Source organism: Vulpes lagopus, chromosome 24 (genome assembly GCF_018345385.1).
Source record: "Vulpes lagopus strain Blue_001 chromosome 24, ASM1834538v1, whole genome shotgun sequence".
NCBI lineage: Eukaryota > Metazoa > Chordata > Mammalia > Carnivora > Canidae > Vulpes > Vulpes lagopus.
This window is the reverse complement of record NC_054847.1, coordinates 57,626,598-57,636,180: the sequence shown is the minus strand read 5'-3', so window position 1 is coordinate 57,636,180 and position 9,583 is coordinate 57,626,598. Positions and strand designations below refer to the sequence as shown.

Genomic DNA, 9,583 nt, shown 5'->3' with positions numbered 1-9,583 from the left:
CTGGTGCAGTGTGATCATTAAATATCCAAACCCAAAGCAAACCAAACGTTAACTCAGGGGCTGAGATACCATGTGAATAATTTGTGGAAAGTTTATGTGAACCACAAAGTATGTCCCTAATGTGCTAATCATTTATATGGAGAAAAAATGAAAAAAAACGCTTGGACTTCAACCAGGGTAGGTATTCCGTGCAACAGCTTTGTCATCAACATAAATGCCTAGAAGCTCTTACCTGAATCTTCCTGAAGTGGGTGCTGGTCTGTCTTTGGAACTCGTTAGGACATTCCAATTGCTGAACACAAGTACGTGCAGTGCCCAGCCCCTAGAAACACTCTCGCATGTGCGGTTGTTTTGTGAATTCGTTGTCTGCAGGGACGCGGCTTTGCCATCGAGACACTGGAGTCTCTGCTATGGCTCGGTGCACAAGCACACGCTGTAATTATGGGCTTTATAAGACAAATGTTATTTACCTATTTCAGATCATTGGGCAAATAATGATTTTAAAAAATTAGAGACTTTCCTTTTACGGCCCATACTGCTCGCTTGCATGGAAGTGCCTGATGTGGGGCCAGGGCTGCTCTCTCTGTCGGTAGCACAGACACGGGCACATCTGGCCCCTTCCCGTAACTAGGCTCCTTTCTTCTCTCAGAACTTTCTGGAAGCCCCGGGGCAGGAGCAAGGGGAGCCGGCGGGTGTCCCTGGGCAGAAGCAGAGGTGGGCTTCAGACCGCTCGCCTCTTCAGATGTCCCTGCACCTCAGTTTCCACCTGGCTGGTTCCCGCATACAGTCCTGGTGGGGCGTGCGTGTCAGCATCTCTACCACAGAGGCATTTCCACAGGGACATGATTGTCTGGAATTTTCTGGAAGTGTGGTCTCTCCCATGGAGCAGTTGGGTTTTGTGGGTCTCTCAGCCAGCTCAGCTGTTGGGGAGAACGGTGTTCTGAGTTGGGTGGGGGGGTGGGGGGGTGTCCCAGGACGGCCTCTGTATTAAACACATATGTGGTAGCAGAGACAGAGGCACCTTCTCTTCTTGTCTTCTTGTTAAACTTTTAGTTGACATTGGGTTGTAAAGTAAGGATCGATGGTTACATTTAAAAATTCAGTATAAAGTTTATTTATTTAAAAAAATACATCCGGTTGTATAGCTTTGCCCAGAGATACACTGTGCGAGAAAGGGTCCATTCGGAGTTGAGCTCAGTGGCCAGCGTTGTAGCAGCAAAGGTCACTGCCACCAGCGAGCCACCCCACAAGGCAGAGTTCGAGGGCCCCTGGCCTTGGCATGTGTGTGGGGAGGCCAGGCAGTGGGGACAGACCTACCGCAGCTTCCCACTCTTCTGCTTTATAAACGGCCCAGCGAGCTCTGGTCCTTTTGCAAAGCAAGGCAAGCTGTGCTTTCCTCTTGGCACCTGTACGGAGTGTGGGGCCCGAGGATGAGAACGGAGAGGACCTGGTGAGTGTCTCGTCTGAGCAGTGCACGTGTGGACAGGGGGCCTCCCCGCTCCGCCCTGGCTGCCGCCAACTGGCCTGGTTACGCTCTCTGACCTCAGCCTCACATGTGAAGTGAGGGAGACAAGCCACTGTATAGAAAGACTGAAGAATAGTTTTTTAAGATTTTACTTACTTATTTGAGAGAGAGAGAGAACGAGCGGGGGGGTGGGGTGTAGGGGGAGAGGGAGAGGCAGACTCACCAACGAGCAGGGATCTCGATGTGGGGCTCGATCTCACAACCCCGGGATCATGACCTGAGCCGAAATCAACTGGCTGTGCCCCCAGGCAACCCAAAAAGCTGAAGAATTTTTAAAAGCTGGAGACAAGGCTTTAATAATTCAATTTAGTTTGTGGGTCCTGGGTCCGATTTAGTCTGAATCTCACCAGGCCCCGGAAGCATCCCGTGAGCATGCAGCAAGTCATGGCCGGCCACATCCCAGCTGCTGCTGGTTCCAACCGTAGGTCCTTGTCCTCGGGGTACTTGGGTCTGTTCATGGGGCCAAAGTGCACCTCTCTGGAGGTGCCCCAAATATATCACCCTGCCCCGCTCTCTGGGCATGTTTGGTTGCCCTGGAAACACATAAATCTGCCACGGTACTCGGCTAGCTCCTCCCTTGACGGCAGCAGTTCCCCAGGTAACCATCTACCTGTGCGGGGCTGGCTCCATGACCTGGCCACACTCCTGAGGAACAGACTCCAGGGAGATCCTCACATTAGCAGGCTGGAGGGCGGTTTTGGTCCAATCACAGGGCCCTGGAGGGTCTGGAGGCCCATCTGTGCAGAGCCCGCAGTGCAGATACGCCTCACATGTCACAGATAAACTCTGGGAGCAGCGAAAGGGGTGGGGTCACAAGAATATCATAAAAAGGAATTTTATGATAATTGTAAGGAATTGATAGAGTGTAGCTGGTGTGTAATTCTATAAAAATGTAACTGGCTCCAATCAGCCCAACAAGACAGGCATGCACTTTCCTTCCTGCGGCTTATGAATTATTGCCGCTGCGTATTCCAATATTTACTTCTTAGCATTGAACCTTTGCAAAGCTGTGATCCAAGACTACATTGCTGTTAATTGGAAATACCCCTACTATGCCTGGAAAAATTAGTCTTAGGGAGCAGAAGAAGGGAAGCTATAACCTAACAGGTCAGTTAGCTCTGTGATTTACGAAAGGGCGTCTGCACTGACCTACGGTGTTATTCAAAATTCACAGCCGGATGACAGAAGGAAAAAGAACAGGTTTCTTTCAGGTTGCTCTGAACATTGACATACATATAATTTAAATATTTATCCGCTGGGAGAGGCTGTGGAGCTTGTGCCCGCCGGTGCCGATGAGGAGGGATCCTGGGGCGTGAGTCTTGCTGACTTCGGCCTGTTTCACGCCTGCCGGTTGAATAACACATAGCACTTTTCTTGAGAAACCCCCACTATGATTTCAAAACACATCAGTTTCAATTAACTCTGAGAAAAAAAAAAATGTGATCACTAATTCTCGGCTGTAGTTACTGATTGGGGAGCTGGCTGCTTTGAATTTGGGGACTTTGATGGAGACTTAACCAAAGGGCATGCAATAATGGAATTTTTTCTTGCTGTTATTGTACCTGGAGTGACAAATTGCCAAACGATGTACTTTTTGGCTTTAGAAATAAACCACAGCAGAACCTCTGTGCCAGGGAGAAGGTGACACTGTGATGTTGTGACACAGCCCAAACCATGCTCTGAGGGTGTGAAGCGCTTGTTTGGTTTGTGTTATTTATTTAATCTGAACCTCTCATGCCTGGCTTGCTGCACACACAGGCAGTGCCCAGTAATCCTTCTCGCCTGGCCGTCCTGAGGTGAGCATGGGCCGCTCAGGCAGGCGGCAGGCTGTGCTGGGCGCCCCTATGCCCCACCTCAGCAGCGCCCTGGCCCACCTGCAACATGCTCTGGACTGACGTTACCTCTATGGTAAAAAAAGTTCCAAATTATCAGCTGAATTTTTCACGAGAGAATTCTTTTTTCTTTTAGGTAATTTTTAGATAATTGTTGCTGGATGCAGATACTCACTATCTAGAAACTATTCTCATTTTTGCTCCTGATGCTCCTTACAGAGATATGGTGAATGATCACATTGACACATTGAGAGTAAGTTTACTCTTTTGCAGGGAGCACAGCCAGTGGGACGATAGGGGCAGGGGTGGAGGACGGGGACAGGGTTGGAGTGCAGAGGGCAGAGATGGAGGGCAGGAGCAGGGGTGGAGGAAAAGGGGCAGGAGGACCAGGGAAGGGGTGGAGCGCAGAGGGCGGGAGGGCCGTCCCAGGGTAGGGATGAGCACTGCCCAGAGCTGAGGGGAGTCTGGCAGCAGAGGTGCAGGGCCTGCCTGGGCAGGTGGATGGGCGTGTGCCCACAGGGAGGTGGGGACAGGGTAGTTCCGGGCTGGGATAGGGAAGATTTCTCCTCCTGTATTGTCATTTCCTGTTGCCCGCATCCCTCGCTGATGCCTGCACAGTGCTATGAGGTGATGGTGGGGAGATAGGCCCGGCCTCTGGGGGCGTGAAGCCACCGCACACAGTGCGTGGGTCTCCATCCACAGGACAGTGGCCCAGGGATTCTGGCCAGAAGCCCTGAGAGGGCCCTGGAGATGGGGCCCTGAAGATGGAGTGGGCAACCTTCGTGACTACGGGAGCCCAGGCCCACCGGGACAGCAGCCAGGACAGGGCCCTCCCCCTTCTCTCCAGAATGTTCCCCCCGGGGACTCCCCCTCCTCAGGGAAGGCCAGAGCCTGGCCTGCCCGTCCTCTAGCAGCTGCTGTCTCGGGGGCGGGTGGGCATTGGGTTCCCGGTGTCCCTGCCTGTAGGGTGGCAGGTCCCTAGGGCACCCTGTGGCGGCACCTAAGGCCTGGCTGGGAATCCAGGTCCCCCCAGGGGGCAGGCAGACTGTTCATGAGCTCACCTGGCTCCAGGCTTCGGGCTGGTGGCCACCACAGATCCTCCAGCTGCGCTGTCCATCTGTCCCCTTTGCAGAGACTGGCCACCCCGACCCTGCGGTTCACACTTGGGCCTGAAGGGCTCTTGTCTTCTGACCTTCCCCGCAGTCGGTGTGCCCCTGCCTGGTCTCCAGGGTGGATGGGGGACTGGGGGTGAGGCTGCCTGGGCAGCACTGCCCCTGGACAGTCTAGCACCCTCTGTCTAGCAACTGTCACACGAGGTGGCACCGGCGACATAGGACATGAGGCCTGATGTCGGACGCTGGTCCATGCCGACCAGAGCCTGGGGGTCCCCATGGGGTGGGAGGTGCAGGTGGGGCTACCATGAGCAGCTCAGAGGGGCTTCTAGCCCCTAGTCCCGGGATCCTACATAGATAAGAGAGCAAGCCCCGTCTCACTGCTCACCTAACCTTAGGGCCCCCCATTGGGGCACAGGGTGACACAGGTGCACTGTGCATGAGGAACTTCCCCGTGTCCCGCAGCTCCCGTGGGACACTCACTCTTTTTGAGCCAGACTTCTCTGCCCCCAGGCTATCAGGCCGCCCATGGCTGAGGGAGCCGAGGCGCTGCATCTTGCAGGAAGGTCTGGGCATAAGACCCAGGAGTCCACGCACAAGCACATGGCTGTGGCTGAAGGAACCTGTGGCCCAAATTCACTTTATAGGTGCTCTGGGGGGACGGCAGCCTGGGGAGATGGGGGTTGTGAAACACAGGGGTCGGTGGTGGGGCGGCTTCCCCAGCACGGCCCAGGGGAGTGACTCAGTTAGACAGGTCACCGCTGGGGGCGGGAGGATAACCACTGTGAGACTCGGTGGACATCAACGTTCCCATGGAGAGTTTTTTTTGCCATCTTGCTATGAACACTGCCTGGGCACGAATCAGGGCGGCTTCCAGGCTGGGAGGGGCCCTCTGGATGGGCGCGTTTCTGCCTTATCTTTTTTCTGCTCTCCCGACAGGATGTAGGACACCGTGGTGTGGCCTGGCTTCTGTAAGACCACCATGGCAGTAGTTCAACATGCCTGGCCCTGTCGGGCTTAGGTCCTATACGCACAAGGAGCAGGTGGCTCTGGCGCCCGAGTGCACGGTGCCTGCACCTGCAAGGTTTTGTTCATAAGCCCTGGGCCTTAATTTTCACCGGGATGCTGGAAGTTTGCAAATGCTGTGCAGCATCTGGAAAGATCTCCAGTCACTGTGAACATTCTGGAAGGTGACACTCATGTCTCTGAAGAGATTCCTCCTGTAGAAGCAGATGTTCTCCCCTCGTTGACATGACAAATGCAGCCTGGGCATTGGTTGCAGCCTTGGTCACCTGGGATGAATCCAGCTGATTTTATTAAAAAAAAAAAAAAAAAAAAGGCTGTTTCCTTAATTGCTCAGGTGTCTGGTGTGTCATGGCACCTTGAAGTAGTATGTGGCCTCAGGTTGCACCAGGGGTGCGGGGAGCAGAGAGGGGGCCTACGGCCAGAGGGGAGCCATTGCGCCCGCCTGGGGAAGGCTGTCCAGGGCGCAGGTCCTCATGCTTCCCTGGAGTCTCCGGGGACTTGCCCTGGGGGCTGGGGTGTGGGAGCACGGTCCCCACGCCTGGGCCTCTCCAGAGAAGCAGGCTGTGTCTGAACACCCAGCGTCACGGGAGAGTTCTCCACCTTCATCGCGGTGGGTGGCGTGTGCTGGGGCGAGGCTTTCGCAGGGGCTCTGTGGAGGACTCAGGATTCTGGGGTGTGTTGGGCCACAAAGTTGAAATCATTTTTTCTAAAGATCTGATGTGTGCGAGAATGAAAAAACTCTTAGTCCACTGGATTTTAGTTCAGAATCCATGTCAAGTCATTGAGGATTAGGAATTTATCAGTGTGCTGTTGAAGCACAAGTGTTTGCTTAACAATAAAAAATCTGGACAAAATTATGGGCGGACTAGAGAGAGAATGAAGCGCTCTATATGCATGTGCTATGTGCTGATTCCAGCCGGATGCTTTGTCTTTCTAATAATTAACAATGACAAACGCCTTTGAAGATGTTTTAAGATTCAGATTGAAGTTTTTATATTGGAGCTCGTTCCGATAACGCAGGGTTTTAGGTGGGTGGTGACCTAACAAACTGAGCCCGCCCCCTCACCCCTGGCCCCCTGGCCCCCTCATCCCCTCACCCCTTGGCCCCCTCTCCCCCTGGCCCCCTAGTCCCCTAGCCCCCTTGCTCCCTGGCCCCCTCTCCCCTGACCTCCTGACCCCCTCGCCCCCTTACCCCCTCACTGTGTTCCCATTCCCCTAGGTAACATTCTCCAGAGCTGCAGGAGGCTGGCCCATGGTTCCCTTCCTGGCTGAGGGGCATGGGTCCTGGCAGGTGGGCCACGGCACATCAGTGGCAGGGCTTGGCAGTGGGTCCGAGGGGAGCCAAGTGTCACCATAGGACTTGCCCCTAACACTGTGAGCCACCTTCCCTTCTGGTCATGGACCTGCTACCATCTCGGGGAAAGCGTTCCCAGCTAGGAGGATTCAAACCCGAAGGTGGTCAAGGGTCCCAAGTCCAACGTGAGTGCATTTTAAAGTAGGAAAGCAGAGTGCCTGAAGCAACAGAGCTGAGCTCTGACCGAAATGTGCTCTGGGGGTGCCCAACGTGCCCGGTGTTGCAGGGACAGCCCCCATTTGCCCACACAAAGGAGGTCCATTTCCCCAGATCACTACCGGCCCCGTTGGGAAACACAGGGAGGGTGGACACTGTACATAGGAAAAAGCCAAGGCCTCCCACTGGCTGCCCTGCTGTGCCCTGAGGATGGGTGAGACTTAAAAATAAAGGACACAAACCAGTCATGTTTGTAAAGGTAATGGGCTGCGACTTCCCAGCACCCATGCGTCCCAAGGACATGGGTGGCACCTTGCGGCCTGGTGTGCAAGGGGAGGCCTGGTTGGGTGGCGGGCTTCCTCTGTGATGATGTCACCCAGAGTGGGAGGTGCCCTGTGCTGGGGATGTGTGTGCGCGGTGGGCAACGTGAGGGTGGGTGCCTGGCAGTATGTGTGTGTGCAGGGGGGGCCGGCGCCAGGGTTATGTGCATGGGGTGGGCGGTCGTGCAGGGGGAGGGGCATGAACAGGGTGGGGGATATGCAGGGAGGGAGGTGTGTACATGGGGGGTGTGCTTGGGGCATGTGCATGGGAGGTGTGCATGGGGGGTGTGCAGGGGGAGCATGGGGGGGTGTGCATGGGGTGTGTGCATGGGGCAGGGGGAAGGCTGCAGGGGGCAGGGTGTGTGTGGGGGGCCACACTAGGAGGTAAGGGGATGGCTGGGGGCGGGGGCTCACCCTGAGTTCCCTACATTCGCCCTGAAGCCCCAGGGGAACCTGGGCTCTTTCACTCCCGGCTAGTGCCTGGGTGGGGGTGCCTGGAGCTTTGTGTTGTTTGGCTGTTTGCTGTGCTGTGCTTTGAGGCTGGTACTGCCCACAACCCCAGGGCGAGGAGGTGTGTCTCCATGTGAATCTTACAGACGGGAAGCAGACGGTGTGCTTGGGGAGCTGGCTGAGGCTGTGCAGGGTTGGGGGCGCCGTGGGCAGGGACCCAGGGAGTGCAGGAGGAGGTAGGATGGCCTGGGGGTACTTGGCATTTTGGGTTTTGGTTCCGTCTGCAGCGGACATCCTCTGTTTGATGTTTCAGAGTGGCTCTCCTCTGCTCTCTGCCCCTCGTGCAAGGGCGGTCTTGGGGCCCTGAGGGGATGTGTCCGGGAGTCACTGCCCAGGACCTGGCCCAGGGACTGCAAAGTTGCCCCGAGGGGAGGGTGGGAGCCCAGCTGTCAGACCACCGCCAGCAGGTAGCTCCGTCCAGCAAGGCCCCACCGTGGCCCAGGAGCCACTTGGGGTCACCCTGCAGAGGTTCAGCTCTGAGCGCCCTCTCCCTCCTGTGACCCCCTCTTTCAACAAAATAATACTTTTTAAAGTCCAATTCCCAATAGATAAATAGTAATTACAATTACAACTGCATACGCGTAAGGAATACTGAATTGGCTCTCAATGCAGGAACCTCAGGAAACTTGCCTTTTACAAACAAACTGATGAACACATCCCTGGGGCTGTCTTCCGTTTTTAAAAACATAATATTTAACCATCGGTTTGAGCACAGGTGTGGCCGCGCACGCGCCTCTCCTGGGGTCAAGGTCCGGGTCGCACTGCCGCTGTGACTGTGAGGCCCACCCTGCCTCCGCTGGTCGCTAATGTGGCATTAGTAACAGAGCTCCGTTTACCTGTATGGAGAAGGTGACCGACCGGATGATCTGAGTTTTAAAAGATCCGTCACTGTCCTCGCGGTTTCCACTGGGAGGTTGACTTGTCCCAGACTTTCCTGCTGGGAGCCAGAGCAGCTCAGGGTTTGCAGCAAAGGGAAGCTCCTCCAGCCACCGCGGCGCTTGGGGTGCTGGGGAGGGGGTTGGGATAGCGCGTCCCCCCTCCCCGGCCGCCCTGGGGCCCAGCGTCTGCCAACGGGCTGCAGACCGACCCGTGGAACCACACACAGCGTTTCTGAAGCCATTTGCGGCAAAACGGAAGAACGCAGCTGAGGAGTCTGGAGCCGGGAGGGCTCGGGAAGGAGCCGGCGTGCCCCCGCCCCGGCCGCTCAGGACGCACCCCCACCGGGTGCTGTAACGCCCGGCAGGCGCGCCCATTGGAGGCTCAGGTGTGCTGCACACCTGTTTGATGCAAATCTGGGCACCGAGCAAGGGCCTGTAGGCCTCAGGTAGAGCCTCGCGGAGTAACCGGAGCCCCTGGCCCCCGCCTGCCGCCTTCCGCTCTCACGGCACAGGCCTGCTTGCCTGTTTACCTGGAGAGCTGTTGTCTTTTGCTTCTAAAGATGCTTGGAAGCCACCTGCCACACCGTCGGCACTGTCTCTGCCACAGAGCACGTCAGGCTTCTGGTGCCACCCTGCTCCACACCGTGGGCCAGAGATGTCGGGAGGAGCAGGATCCGAGCAGAAATTATTATGGATTTAATCACACGATCAGCAGCAAGGCCTGGCTGCGAAGAAAGCAAGTCCATAGCTCTGGTTACGGCCAGTGTCCCTGCATCTCTACATCCCCGTGTCCCCATGTCCCTGCCACCACGGTGCCTGCCGGGCTGGCGGCAGAGCACGGTAGCTCACAGAGGCGCGCCCGCCGGACCT

At 56.0% G+C, this 9,583-nt stretch overlaps 1 long non-coding RNA gene across 4 annotated transcripts; it reads right to left on the bottom strand.

The window, feature by feature from the left end:
• Positions 1-1,098: 1,098 nt before the first annotated feature.
• On the bottom strand, positions 1,099-9,353 carry LOC121482166. 4 transcript variants are annotated; one of them, XR_005985528.1, is made up of 6 exons: positions 9,244-9,353; positions 8,672-8,769; positions 4,419-5,776; positions 2,675-2,869; positions 1,689-2,311; positions 1,099-1,590 (listed from the first exon to the last, which is right to left on the bottom strand). It is a non-coding gene; the product is annotated as an uncharacterized LOC121482166 (long non-coding RNA). The 4 variants fall into 4 exon arrangements; XR_005985525.1 differs by having other exon boundaries at positions 1,099-2,311; XR_005985527.1 differs by having other exon boundaries at positions 1,099-2,311; positions 2,759-2,869.
• Between the last annotated feature and the right edge of the window lie 230 nt (positions 9,354-9,583).